This window comes from Pollachius pollachius (assembly GCF_949987615.1).
Source record: "Pollachius pollachius genome assembly, chromosome: 16".
Taxonomy (NCBI): Eukaryota; Metazoa; Chordata; class Actinopteri; order Gadiformes; family Gadidae; genus Pollachius; species Pollachius pollachius.
In genome coordinates, this window is record NC_136949.1 from 12,081,260 (window position 1) to 12,106,024 (window position 24,765).

Here is a 24,765-nt window from a genome sequence, read left to right on the forward strand (position 1 = left end):
GCAAACTTGCTGCATGCACCTATTGACTACATCGCTATGGTATGTTTTTTGCACTTTGGCTGTGTAGACGAAAGGTCATTGTTCTTGACTACGGGACATTTCTCAGAAGTAAAGTGAAGCCTCATGTTATTTGTGACTTTAATTCAAGGTATTCAATAGGATAATAAATCCTATAGATAGGACCATATTTATTCCCTGGAGATAACGTTCATGAGCTCCATATTATCGCCACATCTTTTCTAAAAAGGTGTGGTTCTGAATCCCACCCCTAGGTGTCAGCCTTGCATCTTCGTCCCCTCAATTCCTGCTTAACGTGTGTACACACACACACACACACACACACACACACACACACACACACACACACACACACACACACACACACACACATGAACGCACGATACTTCTGAACTGCATTTTTTTTTCCCAATGCGTTTTGTAGAGACACTGCTGAGTAAGAGCGCTGCCAGCGAATCCACTTTGTTTCCATCCGTATCGCCCTGCGTCTCACCCTGACAAATTAAAGGTGCATCTCCAGTTGACTCCGACAGTAGCCCACTGCCATCGGGTCCACACACCGTCCGTCCGTCCATGCATCCGTCCATCCATCCATCCACCTTTCAGTTCACCACTTCCCCTTCTCCTCCATCCATAACCGTCTCCCTTGTGATGTTGTATAATGCTGTCAGCCACCGCCATATCAGCACTTTATCCGCTACAACTTGACGGGTTATATTGAAGAGCAGAGACTACCCTACTCCCCACCACACACACACACACACAGACACGCACACACAGACGCACACACACACACACACACACACACACACACACACACACACACACACACACACACACACACACACACACACACACACACACGCACACACACACACACACAAAACTATAAACACACACAAGCACGTCACCAGCGTAATAAAGTGCTTTGTGACCTGCGGCAGTTGCTGGGAAACAAATTGCGAGTGTGTTGTTCTATTAAGGTTTTTTTTTTGGTTTGGAGGCGTTGTATTTTATTTCTGTGCATTGTTTATTTATTTATCTTTTTTCATTTTCGGTAGCTGCTCCTTGGGTTATAGAGCAACATGTCTCATTATAGTCCGGTGCCACAGGGGGTTTGTGGAGGTCTATATGTTAGGAGTTGATTAATAGAAATGCACCCTGGGAGCATATGTCTCAGCTCACCCGGTGTAACGGTGGACCACATTCATTTTCCTCCACAGCTTATCAGCGGGAGGTGGGATAACCTGTGAATTATAGAGAACATTCGACAGCGGACACCTGAAGGAGCGACTCCACACTAATATCTGACCCCGGAGATAGCACCACCTCTGGTGAAACACCGGCTATTGCTCTTCATTATGGCATGTGATGACACTGTGCTGCACTCATTTTGTTAAGTATTGTGTGTTTAGTATCTTATGTTTAGTGTTGTGTGTTTGGTATTGTGTGTTTTAGTATTGTGTGTTTAGTATCTTGTGTTTGGTGTTGTGTGTTTGGTACTGTGTGTTTTAGTATTGTGTGTTTAGTGTTTTGTGTTTGGTGTTGTGTGTTTGGTATTGTGTGTTTTATTATTGTGTGTTTAGTATCTCGTGTTTGGTGTTTTGTGTTTAGTGTCATGGGTTTTAGTGTCTTGATTTTGGTATGTTGTGTTTGATATTGTGTGTTTGGTATCTTGTGTGTTTAGTTTGTGTGTTTGTTATCATGTGTATTGTGCTGTCCCCTCCCATTCTTGGTGATCAAACCATCATGACTATCTTCTGGCTTCACTGTTAAATCCATTACCAAACATGTGCCAACAACGCTTCGTTGTTCTGATGCTGCCCAGGAGCCTTTAGAGTGAGTCACGGATATAAACAATGGAAGAATAGCACTTTGGTCTTTTGAACTCAATGTGGGTTGGTCAGTTCAGAGTTCAACAGATACTAGTACTTCACAAAATGTGTTTTATAACAAGAACAAAGCACCTTATTGCTATTGTTTACGTTTGTGGCGGTCATGTTCCCGTGAACATGACAGAATTGGCACAACAGAGCGATATCGTCAAATTAGTTTGGAAACAGATGTTTCCGTGAAGACAGGAGAGATGGTTACGATGGTTTAATGTCAATATTATCCTTTAAGGGTTTGGTTAGTATTTGGGAAATTTTCTGCACACAACCCTCCAGGTTTACTGGAGATACTGTTTTGCAAGATGCTCTATATTTTAAGCTTCCTTGCTTATTGCTGATAAGTGAGATCAGTTGAGGGAAAATTAATTGGATCTTGTCCTCTTTAGAGCGGAGCCTGACCCTAATCCTGTTCGTTTACTTAATAACAGCTCTTGTTATGATTGAAATACCTTGTAGTATATATGCTTGCCTTAAATCATATATGAGATATGTTGTCCATGTCAGTCTTTGACAAATGACAAACTGAAGGTCTGTGGCAATGGCACGGAACTTGAAGATTGCCACTAAATGCCATATCTACTGACAAAATTGCACATTTGACCAATTATTTGTAATTATATCTACAAATGATTTGCATGTACTTTTAATTTCCTCAGTGAGCGAGAAAGGGTGTGAAGGAGTGATGGTGTGAGGAGGATCAGAATGAGAAACACAGATTCCAACCTGAGAAGTAAAGAAAGCATAGTTAAGTACCATCCCTCACATCTGTCAAGGTGGAACATCTTTGCTGTATTGTATAGAATCACAAAATCCAAAATAGTTGAAACTGAATATTTGCAGATGACGTGAGCTTGTCATTTTGGACTTTTCGCACACACAAACAGACAAACAGACACACATACACACACACACACACACACACACATATACAAATCTATACACACATACACACATGTAAATCTGTGGTGGGATGTGTTCATGTAAATATTAATAAAGGCATGAGTATGCAGAGAGAGAGAGAGCAAGACAGACAGAGAGACAGATTGTCTGTCTCTCGGTCTCTGTCTCTCTCTCTCTCTCTCTCTCTCTCTCTCTCGCTCTCTCAGTCTCTGTGGGTTTTCCAGGGCTCTCCGTTCTTGACAGCAAAATAAATAATAATCCTGCTGATGGCTGCTGCCATGAGATGACAGCTCTGTGAAGATTTAATAAAATCCAATAGAATCTAATTGAAGTAGTGCTGTGGTTGTGTGTGTTTTTGTCTGTGTGTGTGTGTGTGTGTGTGTATATCTTTGTGTGTTTGTGCTTGTATGTGCATACTGTTGGGTGTTTGTGCTGTGAGTAGGGGTGTGTGCTTTTACTTGTGTGTACGTCTATGTGTTTGTTTGTGCTTGTGTGTGTGTGTGTTTGTGTGTGTGTGGGGGGCTGTGTTTGTGCTTGTGTCTGATCATACCTGTGTGTGTATGTATTTCACATTTCCCTTTTGAGAACCAATACTCAAAGTTAAGTTCCCTAAGTCAAACATATATCTTTAAATACCCTCAAAAATCCCTGGTATGCTGATATTTGCTAGCTATTGACAGAAATAAAACACGTATGAGCCTTGGTATCAGCTCCTACCATATACAACTTTTTCCATCTTTATCCTTAGATTAAATTGAGAATGACCCCTCAGGTTGAATTTGCCGACATGTGACAGCAGCTTGTCATTGAAAGTTAGCCAAGTGCAGCTGGCAACACTCATTTAACTACAAGGCCACAGGCGTTTTGATAAGACCAAGTTGCGGGTATTCTATCTTTGATGTACCATGCATAAAGCCCTCACCCTAGATTACTCTAACCCTATCTAACCCTAACTAACCCTAACCCTATCTTACCCTAACCCTTTATGTCATTATTATATCTCGGGTTCCGAAATGTGCGAAGCTTTGTATTTAAAACGTTTTCTTAAGCTAAGAAGCCAATAGTTCTCCGACAATACTTTGTTTTATTGGACAGTCCACATCGTTGTTGGGCCTATGTATTGAACAACAGAGATTATGTTGGGCTGAGTGAGTTACCATAGTAGTTATTGTAAAGCTTAGCCTTATGGGTAATCAGGGCTGTTTATTGCCCCACGGTCCAAGTGATGCAATGTGTGTAACATGCCAAACTCTTAAGTGAACTCCGCTGTCATCCACCGTGTTTCTACGCCTCCGCCTCTGTTCCTGTAAGAAGTATATTCTAACATAAGCATTGTCTCACAATCTCTGGAAACGGAATCATCAATGTCAGAGATTCATGCCAAGATAAAAGGGATTAGCATTATTAATTTCATCAATTAATGCCATCTCAAAGCATTTAACTATTATGATGAAATTATTCTGAATATTGGCTGCCAATATCAAAATATCATTTTGCAGACCATTCCTTAATACTTATATACAACTATGTTTGCCTTTAACAATCTTTTGCCTAAGGTATTTCATGCCTTGCCACTTGTATAAGCCTAGGTAGTACTAGGTTTGCATCTTGATTATTTTATTAAGCTTGGGTGGAAGATTTGAAAGAAAACCTCCAAAAAATAGGACTGTATTGGAATCTAGCCGAATCATCTTTCATCAACACCATAGAACACCCTGTATGTTGGCATTTCTTCTTGGCTGGAACTCTTTGGCAATTAGCATAATACAATTAGCTATTTTGCTGCTAATTACTAAACTGGCATGTGGATGTAATTAAAATTATGGGCTAGGTAAACTTCTCAACAGCACCTTATTATGAACAGTGAGAGGAGACCAAAATAGCTGGTGTAAATATGATAAGCACAGTGTTTGAGGTACATTTCCCTGAAGTGGAGCGTATAGATTCTACAACATGGTGTAATTGTTGTCGCTGTGCGCGACCAGTTGTGCTCTCCAGAAATTCAGGGGATACAAAAGAAGAAAGTGAAGAAAAGGGCCATTTCTCAGAAATGTATTTTCTGCCTTTATATTTGACTTTATTTTCTGCATTTCATGCACAGAATGAGAATACTCCACCCTACGTTTCCCTTCCCCCCTGAGCATTCAACCCGACCATTTTCCATTTGAAGCTCCAAGCTTTCCACTCAAAGTAGGGAAAGACTAGTTGACAGCTTTTTGCACATGTCAAATTAGACCAAGCTGTGCGCTCACATGCAGTCAGACAAGTCTAGGGACTCTTTCAAGACTGGGCCACTGCCCGTTGTATCTTGGTGTATCCAGCCAGCGGCCAGTGACCTACCTCTAGCACACACACACACACACACACACACACACACACACACACACACACACACACACACACACACACACACACGAACACACACACACACACACACACACACACACATACACACACACACACACACACACTCAGTCTAGCATGAACACGCACATCACCACACACACACACACACACACACACACACACACACACACACACACACACACACACACACACACACATCCATTCACACCTTCAGTGTCCAAGTCACCAAAATGGATTCTGGGTAATGGTGTCTGAGTGCCAGTCATCAGAACGGAAATACATATGAACGCCTCCATACAGAAAAATAACACAGCTGATAACACAGCTGTCATAATTTAGAATTGAGCTTATAGGTATACACTAACAACATAACAAATGCAAAAAACTGAACCAATATAACATAGAGCAACTGAACCGTACACAATGAGGTGTCTGACACCACAAAACAAACCGAAGAAGGATAAAATGAAAAGGAGAAGTAATTCTAGGAAATGAGACAGGTTGAGTCATTATCATTTTATGAAGTAACTAACACCGGTATAAGACAAACCACCAGAAACGTTATCTCTGTAACTTGTTGCTGCCACTGTGACTCAGGGTTTATTTTGAGTATTGGCGTGTCGAGCAAACGGATGAGGAATAAGAACGGTGAGCCATGAGAGCTCAACATCACGTCCATAGGACGTGATAGGCTGTGATAGGAACAAGATCTACTGACCAAAAGCAGGTTTTCACTAACACCGATGGATCTTAACTCACTGGGTACAGGTAGCCTGAATTTATGGGTAGGCTTACATATGTTTTAGGATGATTATAATAAAAAAGACTTGACGATGTGAATGCATATGTGTTTTAATAAATGGCAGTGCGTGCGTGCGTGCGTGCGTGCGTGCGTGCGTGCGTGCGTGCGTGCGTGCGTGCGTGCGTGCGTGCGTGCGGTGTTAATAAAACATCTGTGGCTGCGCAGCTGATGGATAACGTGATCAGTAACCCACACCGAGTGGTGTGATGAGGTGCTGATCCCCTTAAAGGACCTGAAGTAGAAAGAAAGTTCCGCACACTCTGGCTCTGTATTTCTCTTTCATTGCGGTGAGGTTTCGGTCCTCCGGCCTCCGTCAAGGCGCTGATAGAAACGCACCCCTAACTAGCTGGAGCGCGGCGCTACGGGCACCGGTCAACATATGGTCAGGAGGTATGGAGACGCGACGCGATAGCATTCCAGAGGAAGTGGATGATTGCCTTTTGCAGCTCAGATGACAGCGTGAGAGAGTGTCGGTTTGTCCTCTTTGTGAGCGGACAGAGATGATTTGGTTCATTCTCACACTTGGTCTCTATAAATATAATTTAGTGTGGCACTTTAGAATAACTGCATCTTTGAAGCATTAACAATATGGATTCATGTTGGATTTAGCATTTATAAAGCATTGTGCGTAAATGAATGCTCATACATTTCAAACAACAATTATGAATAAGTTAATGAGAAACTTTAAAATATATTTTTGATGATGAATTTGAAGATTTACATAAAATTGTCTAACGTGTTAAAAGTGTGATTTAAACACTGAATAATTCAACAATTCATATAAGTTCAGTAAGTTATCAACCAGTAGTTGAAGAAATTAGGAAGTATTTATGCCTAACTACGTATTTCTTGGTACTACTGCAATGGTTCTTGGGCATTTCAGGCCTATAAATGTAATTTGCAAACGCTTAGTAAGGCATATATAATCACCACTTCACCTCACTTAAGTAATGCTTTCTAACTGCCTGACCTGATCATGAACTGCAGCAGAAATCCTTCCAGGACGTAGCGCAGGATGAGTGCATTATGATGGTAGAAACTGAGAACAGGCCGGTGTCAAACTGAAGACGATTGTTCATTGACTTCCTTGCTCATCCTAGAGAAACATGATTTTATACACTAAATAAAAATAAAATCTTAAATGAAGGTAAGCTGGGTAATGATAAGGTGCTTGTATGCAATCAGTAGTTCTTGTTCCTGTCACAGTAAGGCTCTCCGTCTCTTCCTGGCTTTTCAGGAAGTCTTCCATCTTCATCCTCCACACTCCTCAGCACATATGCTAATCAGCACTGTGAGAGTTCTGGTTAGTCTGTTTGCCGTTGTTAAACCAAACCTTTTCAGTAGAATAGTGTTTTACCAGTTGGCGATTCATTATGAGAGTTCTATAATGGTAAATGGTTGATTTCATGTCATTTTATATCCCCCCCTAGCACTGATTGGTCCGTCCACTGTTTTAGGTTTTGACAGTTGCTTTCAACAGTCGTTAAGCCAGAAGGAACCTTGGCAAGAAACTGAAAAAAAGAAGATAATCGATTTGGGAGAAGCCATCCGTATGTGCAGTGACTCCATGACATGGATGTTTATCCGCAGTCATACATCACGTCTCTGTTTTCAGTCTCTATTTACTTATTTGTGACTGTCTCTCCCTCTTGCTCTGTGAGTCCATCCGTCTCTTGACTCCAGCTCAGCAACTCTCCCCTTCTGAAGGAGCACGTTGTTGCACAGTGACGGGAGAATGATCATAAAACTAAATTGGTACAATTCAGAAGTCCCCAGAAATGATGACCGGGACTGTTTTTATGCTATCGCCTTGATATGAAGTGTACAGGCAACCTCATCTGGAGTACAAGGCCCTTAACTGATACATTACCCTCTCTCTCTCCCTCTCTCTCTCTCTCTCTCTCCCTCTCTCTCTCTCTCTCTCTCTCTCTCTCTCTCTCTCCCTCTCTCTCTCTCTCTCTCTCTCTCCCTCTCTCTCTCTCCCTCCCCATCTCGCTCTCTCTCTCGCTCTCTTGCTCTCTCTCTCAAGCTCTCTCTCTCTCTCACACACACACACACACACACACACACACACACACACACACACACACACACACACACACACACACACACACACACACACACACTGAATCAATAAACATAGTGATATTCAAAGAATGTAATGTATTTGCAAGGACACACAGACACACACCCAGGAGGCCAAAAACATTTACTATGGTGCGGGACAACTGAAGTGTAAAAAAAAAATTGGATTAGTGAGATAGTTGGAAGAGGATGAAGAGGCTTCTCTTCAGACATTTACCAAACCACGGACTGGATGGCATCACTCATCCATTACTCCTTTTGGAGGAGTAAAGCCAATGGGGTGCCTGGTGGTGTGGTGGTTTATTTGATTGTCTGTTGAATAGAATTGCTGAATTGCTGGATTGCTGTGAGGCTGGGAGAAGAACAGGCAGGCAGCGAGGCAGGCAGGTAGATAGATAAGCTAGTAATGATCCTGCGGCATAGGTAAACAAAGTTCGGGACTAAGCATGAGTGACGAACCGGTTGATATACTGCAGAGGTGATGAGGGGAGGGACTGCCGGTGTCGGGCTTGGAGAAATTGAATTGGCTGAACAGCAGTCAGAGAGTCCGAAGAATGGATGGAGTGCCACGCCCCCAACACACACACAAAGGGGAGCACAGGAGACACTATGGAAAGGGAAAACAGGAGAAACACAAGGAATAACCAGAGCGACGGCCTTGAGAAGTAAAGCTTGACCTTATAGTGTAAGTATGAGAAAAAGTGAGTGTGTTGCAAAGTCGCAGATGGGCAGTGTGGCTGATGAACCTCCTAGACCCATGATGTGTGCTTCTTGGCTGACACCCATTGCAACAGTCAGATCCAGAGATCACCACCCCACAGCTAACAGGCAGAATATTGACTTGAGTAATATGGAGAGACATAAATGTGCTTTGCACAGTGTGAATAGAGTGCACTGCTTATGGCAACCTCATCATATTTACTGCCAAATTGAGAAGTCTATTTTACTTATGCCTGTTGATTCATCGCTCAGACATCAACAAAGTGAGTGCTAAATCTTTTGCTCATTTGCTCAAAGCTGGAAGGCCTTGGTATATGATCATAGAAGTCGTTTTTCGGATTTGTTATTGCCAGTAAAACACTACATAGATCATTCCTTAATGAAAGATTACTGCGAGCCAACCTGGATGCTAGCCCTGCTATTGCTCAAACTACATCACAAAATTGGTTTACCAACCCTCCAGAAATTATCAAACCATCAACAAACAATATTCAACAACTTTTTAAGAAACTGTTTTAAAACTTTATTTCCTTCTTCTGTAGTTTGACCCAGGATCTCCTACTGTGTTGGTGACCACAGCCCACCACCACCACCACTGTCTCACAGACGACCGCGGCGCGTGTCTCGAAAAGCCACCTCATGACACAGGAAGCCCTTAGGCAAAGATCTCGTTACTCGTGATGTCGAGGCATGACACTAGGAGTTATGTGTTTGTGTGTGCGTATGTGTGTGTCTGTGTGTGTCGGTATGTGTGTATGCGCGGGTGTGTGAGACCCAGAGACAGAGCCTGGCTGGCGTGACATGAATTAATGCGGCGGGCCATAAGATAATATAATATTAGAAGTGAATGTGGTGGGCCTCTGTTGACCACAGACCGTACTTGTATCGATCAACACGAAACCTTAAGCCAATCGGAGGGAGAGAATGCATAAGGTTTCATTCTGGGTTTCACACGTGCACTCATCGACACGCCTGAGTGATAAAGAAACCATGGGTGATGGGGGGGGGGGGGGGGGGGGAGAGGGAGAGGAAGGGAGGGGAGAGGGGGGCGGACGTTGTCAATTGGGAACGTGCCACTTGTTTTGCCTGCCCTTTACAAGAGCATGATGACAGCACAATTGTTCTTAAGAATGCAATGACAAGACAAGGTTAGCAGAGGTGAGGGGAGTAGGGGAGGGGAGAGAGGAGGAGAGGAGGGGAGGGGAGAGAGGAGGAGAGGAGGGGAGGGGAGGGGAGGGGAGAGAGGAGGAGAGGAGGGGAGGGGAGGGGAGAGGAGAAGAGAGGAGGGGAGAGGAGAGATAGGTAGAGGAGAGGTGAGGAGAAGAGAGGAGGGGAGAGGAGAGGAGAGGAGAGAGGAAAAGAGGAGGAGAGAGGAAAAGAAGGGAGAATAGGAGAGGAGAGAGGATAGGAGTGGAGAGGAGGGGAAATGAAAGCAGAGGAGAAGAGGGGAGGGGAGGTGGGAGGAGAGAATAGGAGAGGAGAGGAGAGGAGGGGAAGGAGAGGTGAGGAGTAGAGAGGAGGGGAGAGGAGAGTAGGGAAGCGAAGCGAAGAGGACTGGCGGGAAGAGGTGAGGGGGGAGACGTATGGAGAGGAGGTAAGAGGGGAGAAGTGAATGAAGCGCCAGGAGTGATGCCGCATAAGGAAACACTGGGGACAGAATTCTCTCCTGTGCAGATATTAAAAAGTTCAGCAACTGCCTCACTACCACATTGCTGGCCCTTTAGCAAAGAGCATCTCGCTTGAACACCCAGAGAGCTAGCCTCTGGGTGTGCAGTGATCACCCTGGAAACGCCATGAAGAGACTTGAGGTTGTTACTTTGCTGCTCGCTACAGCCAAGGTGTGCTATTGCACAATCCGGTGTAATACCTCTGAAATCTTTGCCCCGGCCTGACTGGACCTCACACCATACCCTTTAAGACCTCACCGTCTCACCCGTCCTGCTCTCCCACAGTGTACGCCGCCCTACATATGTGTGCTTGTCCTTGCACATGTGTGTGTGTGTGTTTGTGTGTGTGTGTGTGTGTGTTTGTGTGTGTGTGTGTGTGTGTGTGTGTGTGTAGTTGTGTGCATGAGAGAGAGAGGAGACAGTTGTGTGTCAGACAGGCCAATCAGTAGCTGAAGTACAACTGGGACACTATCGTTGACAGAGAGAAAGCAGAAGGGAAGGGGGGGAGAGAGAGAGAGAGAGGGAGAGAGAGAGAGGGAGAGGGAGAGGGAGAGAGGGAGAGAGAGAGAGAGAGAGAGCGAGAGAGGGAGAGAGAGAGAGGGAGAGGGAGAGAGGGCCCAGGCAATAACACAGCACAGTAAAAGTGCCACAACAAAAAAACAACATCTGAGCTTGGCAGGCTTAGGCCTGTCAACAGTTTTAATTCATCTGTCACAAGCAACACCTAACACTCCGTCTCACAGCGATGACAGCGGCTCCGTCGGATGGATGCCACTCTGTGGTGCGATGCGTTGGAGTTTCCAGTGTGCTCATCAAGTGTAGATTAGCGTATTATGCTACATTAATTTATGCATATTCGGCCCGACACCTAAAGGCATCTGAGAAAAAGGGTTGTTTGTTTAGAAGCATTTTCAAATTAAAATTGCTTGAACAATTCATCAATTCATGTTCAACACACCTTCTAACAAGCTTATACTGTACATGACTGCTAAGCTAACTGGATACCATCGCCATGTCATATTTTATTGTACGACAAGATCTTTTGATCACATCTGGTTGCATGAAGTTTATTTTTCACAGTGCATAACCAATTTCCAATTATATATATATCAACATATATATGTGTGTTCTCGATGACAATCCCCTTATACAGCATTCAGCATTCTACACAACATTCTGCAATCGTGAAAGTCTCTAATGTGTCTTTGATACGCAGAACTTCTCTGGATGGACAGGAAGTAGCTGGAGTTTGCATGATGAGCATTGGAGGCTTTCTTTTCACCTACACAGCGAAGGCGGTGGTCAACCGACATTTTGCTTCTAGGAAACAATCCTGTCGTCGACGAAAACAGATGCCAGGTCATCACTGAAGGAGAAATGACGGTTCATTTGCAAACTAGACAGTAGCCAGGGCCATAATGCGGAAGTGATGCATGAGAAGTTGGGCTCGTACAGTACATGTCGGTCGGTTTCACGCAGCGGTTATCCTTCCATCAATGGAAACCAATTCCTTTTCTAAGAAAAAAAAAAAAATAAAACAGTTTATTACAGTTTATACAGTTTCTTTCAATTTGAAAGCATTGCATTTCCCCACTTTGCCCACCCACTGCCAAAACCGACCCCTCTTGTCAGCCTTGTGCGACTGTTATGCGACCCGGGACACCAGTTGGCTCCTGGTAATGCTGCCAGGCCACGGCCCCCCGTGTCCAGCACACATCAGAGCACTGCTGCTCACAATGATCTATGAGAACCGGCCTCTTCAAGCGCTTTGATGACCTAACACATGTTTTGACACAAAATAAAAGGGGAGAAATATGCCACCAGAAATGGCATTGGTTACACTGCATAACCCATGATGCATTGCACCTTTATCTCAGCTCTGGCAATAATGAAACCCACGGCTTAAGTGGAGCGCTGTGCAAATGTGTTTCATCGCTCGTTGCAGTCGGCTGGTAGATCAGCAGGGGCGTCTAGATGATTCAACAAATGACTACAACACCTAAAACAGCCTGTTTTCCTTTGTAATGTTCAGACGGTTCACCTCATCAGACACACAAAACACAGCAACAACCATAAATATGGCCATTTCCAGCAAAATGCCTCTCACGAATAACATTACAGAGACTGAAAGCCAACAGATGATTCCTGTATGACTTATGGATAACTGATCATCATGTTCAACCTCATACCTATTTGTTCAAATACTAATTTTGTATTGTGATTGTTTGCAGATATATCGTCTTCACTTAACTCTCTCTCTCTCTCTCTCTCTCTCTCTGCGTGGGATATAGTGTCAACAAGGGGACTTATATCATTCCACAAGGTCAAGTCGGTTCGATGAGAAGAGCTACCCACCAACGTATTCTTGGTCTCACAGAAAACACCCCAATACCTACCAGGTTCTGCACCAAGCGAGGTGGAAGAGGCAACATGGAGATGAAGAGCGATCTCACTCCATTGACATGTAAATGTTTGGAAAACATGTTACAGTAAGCTATTCTAATTCCTATCATAGACTGTTTTAAGCTATTACATATATCAGAATTATGTGAGGTTCATGCAGGGCTCTACCAATATCTTACTGTCCTTGCGCAAATATTGCCTTGAGGATATCTTTTGATTCTGGTTGGTCGGTAGAAAAGCACAAGAGTTGGCAGAAAATATAATGTCAACATGGTTAAATGTTGAAATACAGTAAAGTTCTGAGATGACATCATCCATATGGCCTCCTAGATGGGGGGGAACAGAACTGAAACAGAACTCAGTACCTTCTGGCTGGGAGTTGAGCCAACCTATTGCCACTTGACCACCCTGCCTCGCCATGTGTTCAGGGACCCATTGGTTCATTTATACCCCATCTCACCGTTTACAACACAAGGCTCTGCCAATGACTGTAGTGTGTGTAGCGCGCCTGGGCGTAAGCACGTACACACATGTGTGTGTGTGTGCATGATCGTGTGCATGTGTGTGTGTATATGCACGTGTGTGTATGTGTTTGCTTATCTGCATGTTCAGGTGCATGTGTGTGTGTACATAAGTGCACGAGTGTGTGTGTGTGTGTCTGCGTGTGTGTGTGTTTGTGTGTGGTTGGGGGTTGGGGTTGCACAGCACGCTGGTTAAGTGTGTTGGCATTTCTAACGACCTGCAGGGGAGTCAAGGCAGAGGGTGGGGTAGGGCTGTTAATAGCCGGGCTGAAGCAGAGGAGGGACGCCCATCGCAGGATCATTCAGACTCATATTAATCCCGGGGCAAGTGAATATCACTTGGGATTCAAAAGCAGACGAGGTGAGGTTGTTATGTTGCGCCCCCCCGCAGTACAGTGGCACGGAGGAGACGGAGAAGAATGGGTTTCATCACTCTTTCATACTTGTGTATTTCCCCCAGAAATCATAGTGCTGCTGTCATCTGTTCAGACATTTATATATGGAGCGAGGAAGAGAGAGAAACAGATCCGTTGCTCTTGATTTCTCCAAATGGTTAAAATATTCAGTGAGCTGCTTTGACCATCGACAGTGACAGCAGAGGCGTATATATGTGCAAAATGTATTCTGGGAACATTTAGCCTTTTACCATATCGTCATCAGGTGCCTGCTTTGACTCTCCTTGGTAACAATGATGATGATGATTCATGGATAAAAGCAAAGAAACGTTCACGATCTGAACCAAGGAGGTCATCATAACCTCCCACATCACAATTTCACCCAAGATTATCCGCCCCAGACATATTCTGGAGCTCTGAGACCCAAAGAGCCAAGTTGGGTGTAATCACTCGTGTCACTGTGGTTGCATTATTTAATCATCTCCAATTCTTCCCTTAAATGATGGCGTTGAGGTTGTGCACTGCTGTGCTAGCCATCGTTTAATTCAACTCTGGATTGCTTGTTCTTTCCCCGCCCGGGGTATTATTTCACAACAAAATTGTATTCTGAATATTAAGAACACATCGTTCAACACACACACACACAGACACACACACACACACACACACACACACACACACGAACACACACACACACACACACACACACAAACAAATTTGACCACCATTGCAGGTTTCAGGGCAGAGAACCGAACCTTCGTTGCAATGGATTACCACAACAATGCTGTTGAAAGGTGGAGCGTGCACGTAGCGGAGATAAGTGGGCAACATGGCGGCGGCCTTCAGTTGTTAAACCATTTCTCAGAAATCCCCCGGAAACTACCAGTTTCATCCAATGTAAGACGTCATCAGCGCACTGGCTTAAACCAGATAGCAGAGTTTAGCTCCTTTTAGAAATGGCCCACCAAGCACACCTTTACCTGCCAATATGTCACAGGCCCCAAGTAGGAAGATTGATGCTATTAAATTACTTCTCTCCAAGTTTTTTTTTCCATCAGAGATTTACAGGCAACTCTGTACCTTGGGCTTTCTGGCCATGCTGGCTCCTATAAATCATGCACTTCCAGGCCCCTCCACACCGCAACACACACGCATGCACGTGTGTGCACTCATACCAATGCACGTGTGCTAGAAGCATGTGTGGTCACACACACACCTGCGCGCACACACACATATATACACACACACATCTGCATGCACAAACACGCACACACATGTGCTTCAAACATGTGGATACACACACCTTCCAGCATGCACACAGAAACATACACACACCTGCACACACACACACACACACACACACACACACACACACACACACACACAGACCTGCGCACACAGACCCATATTCATACACACACACACACACAGAAACACCTATCTGCATGTACACAAACACACACACAAACACACGTGTACACACAAAACGCACACAGTCAGCAAGTCTCATGACTTCTGGATACAGCCGTAACAAGATGGATGACCTCCCTGCCGACGGCTGTCAAAAGCAGCCGTTTGCCGCGGCCGTGCACGTGCACAAGCCCAGCCGTGCACGCCCACAGGGGCGCTGATGGAGCAACACGTGTACGTTTTGACTCTGTAATGGAAAATGTCAATCTCTGTCATCGGCGGAGCCCTGGAAACGCAATGATTTCTTTCTTCCATCCGTTGCTCTCATTACGGGGGAAATGTCACCTCGTTTCTGGAATACACAACGGCTGATTAATTTCTGAAAAAAAGGGGAGGAGTGAAAGGGACAGAGAGACAGAGAGACAGAGAGAGTGAGAGAGAGAGAGAGAGAGAGAGAGAAAGAGAGAGAGAGAGAGAAAGAGAGAGAGAGAGACAGCGAGAGAGAGAGAGAGAGAGAGAGAGAGAGACAGAGAGAGAGAGAGAGAGAGACAGCGAGAGAGAGAGAGAGAGAGAGAGATTTGAGATTTTGAGATTTTACAAACCAACTTTATTTACATATTAGTTATGTTACATGAACATTAATAAAGTGCGATTTGTGCGTGTCTCTTCAGTTTGAGATAGCCTATCTTTTAAACATGTGTGCAAACAGCAAGTCATCCTCCACAACAGAACAGACAATGTTTTTGTAGCACCAGCGATTTTTAAAAATGTCCACCTCGCCAATATTCTTATAAAATGTGTACTCTAGCCACAGCCTGGCCCTGATGTTGCAGAGCCAGACTGTGCGTGAATCCTGTCCTTCTTTGTTTTCCACACGGTTTTTTCTACTAATGTAGATTGCCATTTTTGCTTCCCCCGAGAGATAATTTAATAATTGCCACTTGTCCTTCCCTTCTTTTTCGTACTCAGCCCCCATGATAAAAACCTTCTCAGAGAAATTGACACCAAACAAATTAAAAACCAATGCTAAGAGAGTGTAAAACTGTGCGAGCCTCTTGCACTCAGAAAAAACGTGAAAAACAGTCTCACGGAGATTACAGAAAGGACACATGCTCAAAACAGCTGGATTAAGAACAGAAATAAAAGAATTGGAGGCGATGGCGCCATGTAAAATTCTCCACTGGAGGTCGGCAGTCCGCTTCTTGAGGGGGGGTTTATAAAACAACTTCCACTGTGGGCCGGGCCCATTGCGGCCCCCTAACCTGTTGGTCCACACGGTGGGGGGGCGGTTGCTCAGCCCGGCACGGTTGATGCTTTTCACACAGTTCGCATAGAGAGTCTTTTTATCAGCCCTGTTTACGGAGAGCCTATTTGGGCGACAGGGAGTGAGCAGGGAGCCTGTCAGCTCCCCTACCACGGGGCTCAGGTGGACATCAGGGAAGGGGTCAGCGGGGTCTGGTGTGGCTCTCCCTAGGTTGTAGTCCATCAGAAGTCTTTTTTCTTTGATAGACAGTCTCTGTCTCCAGAGCTCCAGGAGTCTCCCTGCCACTCGGTGTGATCGGAGGCCCAGCAGAGTGCCCAGGGCCCCAACATTGTCCAGCGCTGGCCCCACTACATCGAACAGCTGCTGTAGGCAAACAGTCCCTGAACTGCACAGTGCCCCCGTCAGGCCGGGAGTGGTACTGTTGGTGATGTCCAGCCTAGCCCCGTGGATTAGTGGCTCCTTCAACAACCAGTGCAGAGAGTTAGCTTCTTGACACGTTTTATGACTAAAAAGGGCCCATGACTTAAAAACACCCTGATAAAACGGAGGTAACCCACTTAATTCTAAGAATTTAGAATCAGTTAAAAACAGAGCAGTATCTAGACCCAGGTTACTTACACGTCTGAGAATGCAGCTGGCCACATTCCTCCATACCAAGTCTGTCGGACCAGACAGAAACTTTTGTAGAAACTGAATTCTAAAAGTGGCTGTTCTACTGGCCAGGTGGATGAGGCCTTGTCCCCCCTCCTCTCTAGATAAAAACAGCACTCCCTGTGGCACCCAGTGCAACCCATCCCAGAAAAAATCCACCATCTTTCTTTGAATTTGGGCTAATAAGCCTGAGGGAGGGTCAACACATGCAAGGCGGTGCCACAGTTGGGAGGCTACTAGATTGTTTAAAACCAAAACTCTACCTCTATAGGACATATGCGGCAGTAGCCATTTCCATTTTTTAAGTTTACCTTCCACTTTTTCTGTGACGTTCTCCCAGTTCTTCTGGGCTATGGTTTCCTTCCCAAGAAAGACACCAAGGTACTTTAAGCCATCCCTCTTCCAGGTCAAATTTTGGGGAAGAACTGGGAGACCGCCACGCCATTCACCGACAGCGAGGGCCTCGCTCTTTCTCCAGTTAACCCTCGCTTTCGATGTAGCTGTAAAGTCACTAATGATCCTTGTTAAAATGTCCACATCTCTTTGGTTCTTAGTAAAAACAATGACATCATCAGCGTATGCAGATAAGACAACATTCTCACTAAAACCAGGTAAAACCAGACCTTGTAGGTTGGAGCGTATTTTACTGAGGAGGGGTTCTAGGGAGAGTGCATAGAGCATCCCGGACAGAGCACAGCCCTGCCTGACGCCTCTGCACACTCTAAAAGGAGCACACAGACCGCCGTTGAATTTCAGCACACTCTCAACTTCATTGTACAACACTTTGATCTTGGCTATGAAACCAGCGCTGAACCCGAATTTTGCCATAACTTTCCATAGGAAGTTGTGTTCAACGCGGTCAAATGCCTTCTCCTGGTCTAGGGAAATCAAACCAGTATCAATGCCAATGGACTTAGAGACCTCCAAGACGTCCCGAATCAGGTAGACATTGTCTACCATGGACCTGCCGGGCACACAGTACGTCTGGTCCCGATGGATGGACTGCTCCATAGCTTCCCTCAGCCTGTTGGCAAAGGCTTTGGACAGAAGCTTGTAATCCACACAAAGCAAAGACACAGGCCGCCAGTTCTTTATGTCCTGCAAATTCCCCTTTTTTGGTAGAAGCGTGATGACTGCTCTACGGCAGGACATTGGCATGGAGCCGCAGGCCAGGCTCTCATTAAAAACATCCAACAAGTCTGCAGATAAAATTTCCCAGTACGCTTTATAAAATTCAACTGTCAGACCGTCGATGCCCGGAGCCCTCCGCCCCTGCATGCTCTGTAAGGCGGCTAGAAGCTCCTCGATGTGCAGAGGCCTCTCTAGTTGTAAGTTGGTCGCCATAGAGACCTGGGGTAGCCCACTGCAGAACCCCTCCAGTGTGTCCTTCTCCTCATACTCCGAAGAGTAGAGGGAGGAATAAAAACCAACAGCTCTCGCTCTTATCTGCCCTGGCTCCGTCAGCTCTTGGCCTGTGTCTGAGAGCAATGTGTGGATTACCCGCCTCTGTCCATTCTTCCTCTCCAGGCCGAAGAAGAAGCTAGAGGGAGCGTCCATCTCAGAGATGTTCTGAACTCGGGACCTGACTAACGCACCCTGTACTTTGGTGTCCAGCAGGTTAGCTAAAGCTAGCTTTTTTTCTTTGAGGATTTCAATATATCCCCTTTCTCCAGATGACTCACTCATCTTTTCCAACTCCACTATAACAGTCTCCAAGTCCTTCATAGACCGAGTGATGTCCTGTGAGACATTGAGGGTGTGCTGCTGACATAGAAGTTGAATTTGAGTCTTTCCATGGTCCCACCATTGCCTAAGACTACTAAAATCCCCCTTTGTCTGCCTAAAAACACCCCAAAAGAAGCTCAAAGCATCCTTAAACTTTCTGTCCAATGTTAAAATAGAGTTAAAGTGCCAATGTGCGCTTTTTGGCTTAAAATCTCTAATTAGAACATGACATACAACCAAGGAATGATCACTAAAACCGGTGGGCAAAATTTTACACATTTTAAGAATGTTAAAATGGTGCTTAAAAACATAAAAACGATCAAGTCTAGCTGAGGAGATCCTATTCTCTCTGAGGTGGGACCATGTGTACTGTCGGCAATCTACATGCGTCCTTCTCCACACGTCCACCAGGCCATGAGAAATGACCAGCTGCCTCAGTGCATGTTGAGAGGCTGGATGTGGCTCTGCATGGTTGCGATCTAATGTCTCATTTTCCGTGCAATTGAAATCCCCACCCAGGAATAGATAATCCTCTGAGTTGCAACTATTTAATTTATTTGTTATTTTTTCTAAAAACAGCTTCCTCTCTGTACCATTGGTTGGAGCATAAACATTTATAAAAACCACATTAAACTGTTCAAACCGAGCTTTAATTAAAAGCAACCTCCCCATGATGACATGCTCGACCTCCATGGAAACTGGAGAGAAACTCCTGGAGAAAAGGAAGCCCACTCCTCCACTGAGGCTAGTGTTGTGGCTCAGGACTACATCCCCTTCCCATTCCCTTCTCCAATCTACCTCATTTTGAGCACAACTATGGGTCTCTTGTAGAAAAAGGACATCAATTTGTTTTGTTTTAAAAGTCTCATAAATGAGTGCCCTTTTTTTTGTCTCCCTTGCTCCATTGACATTGAGACTTCCCATGCTAAAAAGCTCCGTCATGAGTGAGGTATTTAAAACAGAATAAAAAAATAAAAGTAGTGGAACCATTAGCTTAGTTAAGACACACATCAGATATTCTATGCTCGTTGCTGTTCATCTGCCTTCTTGCTTTCAGCACCAGTTTCCTGAGTCTGTACATTTCTTGGTCTGTAATGCCAGATTCAATTCTGTTGTTAGCGTAAAATCTGGCAGAAACATAAAATGCTGGAATATCTGGGAAATATTCCTCCAGCTTGACTCCTTTTGCGTTTTTGGTGTCCTGAAGAAAGGACTTAATTTTCTCCGGTGAATATGTTTTCTTTTGCTGACTGCAACTTAGCTTTTCTATGTGCACGATGTCACTGTCATCTGAGAGACTTTCCTCTCCACTGTCACTGTCTGTCTGTGCAGTCTGTTTTTTCCCAGTCAGCCTGTCTTTCCCCAACTTGCTTGCCTTTGAATCACTGCTTTTGTTTTTAGCCTTCCCTCTGCGTTTTGTTGCAGGCTTTGGCCTTCTTTCTGCTGCTTCCTCCTCTACCATCATCTCCTCTTCTTCTATCCGTTCCGCCCATGAGCTGCCCTCTTCTTGCCCCTGCATCTCACTGGCTTCACCTGCCTCACCTTCTACCGTTTCCCCAGATTCAGCTGGTTTACCCAGTGAATCGCTGATATCACCCACCACTTTCATATTTTCCTCCCCACCACCTCCTCCTATTGTCCCTATAGTTTCTTCACCCATCCCATTTTCTCCCACCTTTTTGTGTTTTTCACTTAGTTTTTCCCCACTGACCTCACTCTCGCCCACTTCAAACTCAGCTGGTTTACCCTGTGCCTTGCTGATCTCACTCACCTCTTTCACATTCTTCTCCCCACCACTTCTTATTGTCTCTATATTTTCCTCACCCATCCCCTTTACTTCCATTTTTTTGTATTTTTTTGTTAGTTTTTCCACACTCACCTCACTCTCACCCACCTCCACCTCACCAATGTGCACTCCTACACCGTCCTCAGTGTCGCACACGGCAGTCCTGCTGACTGTCGTGCGCGGTGCGGCGATCGGCCCCCCGAAAACCGCACTCGGCCCCGCAACTGCAACGCTCTCCGTTGGCGTAACCGCGGCAGCGGAACCGAGCTCCGCAGAGATCCCCCCCCGCCCCGCTCCAACCGGCGGAGCGGCGGAGGTCGCCCCTTCCCTCCCCGGGCCAGGCGGAGCCGGCTCCCCGCGCCCCGGACAGGCCCTCACGGTGTGTCCCTCCACACCACAACCAAAGCATTTCATTACCGACGAGGAAGCGAAGATCACGTAGTCATAATCATCTACTTTAACATGAAAGCGGAGGTTGAGCTCCGCATCCCGATTGTTAAGTATCATATATATGTGTCTCCGGTGAGACACAACGTGTTTCATCAAAGGAGACTTAAACCCAGACAGGATCTTTTTCATCGGTGAGACGATTTTTCCATGCCTGGATAGCTCTCTACTGAGAAATTCGTCAGTAATAAAAGGAGGGACATTGGACAAGGTTATTTTTGTTGCCGGCTGCGTCAACGTTAGCACCTGCACAAACATTCCATTCACCGTGAGACCCGTCTCGACAACGCGGTTCACCTTCTCCACCTGGTCCAGGAAGAGGACTACGGCACTATTCATACGAGCGGCTGATTTCACGCTGCCATGCCCGACTACCTCTCCCACAGCCAGCCCGATGTCCTCCACGCTACACGGGAAACCGGCACCAACTTTGATGCCATGTTTCCTCGTGAGCTGAGCGAACTCGCCATTTACCATGGCGTCCACACCAGACGCCGACCGGCGATTACGCCGGTCGGCACAACCCCACGCACAAAACCCCAAACACCCCAGAAAACGAGTGTCAATAAACTAAAGTAACTATCACCAGTGCACTCTCGTTATATTACAAACAAAAAGGAATCGAGATTGAAACGCACACGCTCCTGACTTACTCACACAACTCGCTCCCAGCATGCAACAGAGAGAGAGAGACAGCGAGAGAGAGAGAGAGAGAGAGAGAGAGAGAGAGAGAGAGACAGCGAGAGAGAGAGAGAGAGAGAGAGAGAGAGAGAATGGGGAACAGATGGCAGAATGTAGCAGGGGCAGGGCTGTTGGATGGGGGTAGGGGTTAAGAAACGAGAAAGTACCCCGAGCGCCATCCCCACACCGACACAAACCTTGAGGTGCATGCGTAGGCCAGGTATAATCTCATGAACCAAACGATTCCCCACTAAAGTGTTGGACTGCCCTTTGGCTCAGACTGCACCTTTCACCTGTTCAGTCCCAACCAGGAACTCAAATGGGCCAATGAGGAACCTCGCCTCTCGTCCACCGGTTCGGCCTACCTGTGTTCCTGTTTGACCGTCTGTGTGGGTCTACAGCAGAGGCGGTTGAACATTGGGCTGGTTCACCTGGTGGAGAGCGTACCATTAAGGCTAAGTCCTTACCACTGCGACCTCCCCTTTCTCTCTCTCCCATAGCTCCCTGTCTAACTGTTCATTAATAAAAGCATAAAAATGCAAAAGGAAAAGAAAAGGAAAGAGATAGGTGGTTGCTCATGGGTCAGGCCAGGACTAATTGGCGGCTGGATTCCCAGCAGCTCTCCGTCAGCCCCTGAGCCCCCACCAGGAGGCAGGAGGACCGGCTCTCTAGCCCTGCTCCTTTTGGTGCAGTGTCTTGGTGTGATTGGTTATGCCATTTGATCACACCTCCCCCACGCTCAATTTGTCCCTCGTCCATCCACCCACAACACAAGGAAAAATTATAATGCTGTGTAAACAAGGTGTACACATAAAATAGGCATTAATGTACTTATGTATTCTTTCCGTCTTGAAAGACGTGCAAGGCAAAGATAAGACTAGATAGACACCCTGGTTGTATATATACTGTGTATGTGTGTGTGTGTCTGTATGTGTGTATGTGTGTGTGTGTCTGTGTGTCTGTGTGTCTGTCTGTCTGTATGTGTGTGTGTGTGTGTGTGTGTGTGTGTGTGTCTGTGAGCGTGCGTGCGTGCGTGCATGCATGCATGTGTGCGCGTTTGTTTGTGTGTGTGTGTGTGTGTGTGCGTGCGTGCGGTGTTTGCGTTCGTGTGTGCTGTGTGTGTGCTCATGCCAGCGTGTGTGTGTGTGTTAATACGACCAGCCGATTGTAACCCAGCTCAGGGCCGCTGCCTCACGCCAGTGGTTCAGTGGCAGACTGTGATCGTGACGGAGAATAAGTGGCTCTAGCGAGCGGATGGGCGGGCGAGGTGATGCAATAACATCAAACGAGAGCGGGTTAAAATGAAAGGAGAGGGAAAGCGGAGAAGATAATTAGAACAAGGGAAAAGTGGGAGCGAGACAAAGAAGGAGAAAGTAATAAAAGTGGAGTGCAGGGGAGGAGAAAATAGTGTGAGTGGAGAGGTATGGCAGTTTTCTTTTTAATACAAAATTAAATAACCAGAACAGGCATAGGGACAAGTGTTTTTATAAGCGCTAAATAATTAGATCTGCGTACAATGCCAGTGGTGGCGTGCCCCCCCTCCGGGTTCCCGCCTGTCATAAACCCAATAATGTAAACAAATGACCCTTAAATTGAACGCCGCGGGACAACAATGGCGAGCGGGCCGTCTCATCAGTACCGGGGGCTTTCGCCTAGTCTCTCTCTCTCTCTACCACTCTCTACCACTCTCTCTCTCTCTCTCTCTCTCTCTCTACCACTCTCTACCACTCTCTCTCTCTCTCTCTTTCTCTCTCTCTCTCTCTCTCTCTCTCTCTCTCTACCACTCTCTCTCTCTCTCTCTCTTTCTCTCTCTCTCTCTCTCTCTCTCTCTCTCATACCTAGGGGCTCACAAAAAGATACCCTTTGAAATCCAAATTATGGTAGCGATGACAGCGCAATTCTTTTCAATTTGAACTCTGATTAAATTCCCTTGTTGGTGTGTTTTTTTGTCACAGGCTATGCAACGTGTGCGTGTGTGTGTGTGTGTGTGTGTGTGTGTGTGTGTATATCTTCTGCATACGGCTGTGGGTGTTTTTGTGCGTGGGTGTAGTGACGATATCCCACATCCTATATTACCTTAAACGCAGAGTGAACCTTGAATATTAATAATTCACCTTTTTATATAACACGCTCACGGGATTAGTGGTGAAAATGAGCCTTGCTTCGGCATTGCTCCGGTACTTCATTACCGCGGAGCTCATTTAGAGTGGTTAAAAAAGGCTTGCATACTCCTTTGTATTCACCAGGGAGATGGAGATTAGTCATGGCGACTCCGATGGCAAAGGTGTTTCGGATTCATTTAAATGCAATCATTATTTGAAAGCCAGATTTTTGCCTTTCTTCCTGTGCAGCGCAAAGGTTGGAAGAGAATCTTATTATAGTCTCCGTGCTATGGTAAAAGAAAACAACCTTTTCATGATTTAACACCGTGACCAACAGTTCACACAAATGACATACTTTGTATTCTTCTATTCAAGGTTTTTCCTCATCCATTCAGAGCATAACAACGACGTATGCGTGCATGTGAGTTGTGTATCGGAGTTCGGCCTCTGGCATTTTTCCGTGATTTTTTTTCTGTTTGACTCAGGCGTCACAAGAACAGCCACTGCCACACCTTGAACATCTCCCCCTAAACGTCCAAGTTTAGTCCACCCAGCCCGGGGTTCAGTTTGGGTTTCAACACTGTGTTGCAATTCCAAACTCTATAAGCATAATACAGAATTGGTGCGGGGTTGTACAAATGATCTCTTCCCCGAACGCCCCCTACCGCAACGAAACCAAATCCCACCACACACTCACCTCTCAGAAACACACTCTCTCACTCCCTCTTGCGCTCTCCATCTATCACTGTTCAACACTCTGTGTGTACAGCAAAATTGAAATGCTGACAAAAGGGAGAAGTAGGCTCAGGATGAATTTCCTGTGTGTGTGTGTTTGTGTGTGTGTATGTGTGTGTGTGTGTGTGTGTGTATGTGTGTGTGTGTGAGTGTGTGTGTGTGTGTGTGTGTGTGTGTGTGTGTGTGTGTGTGTG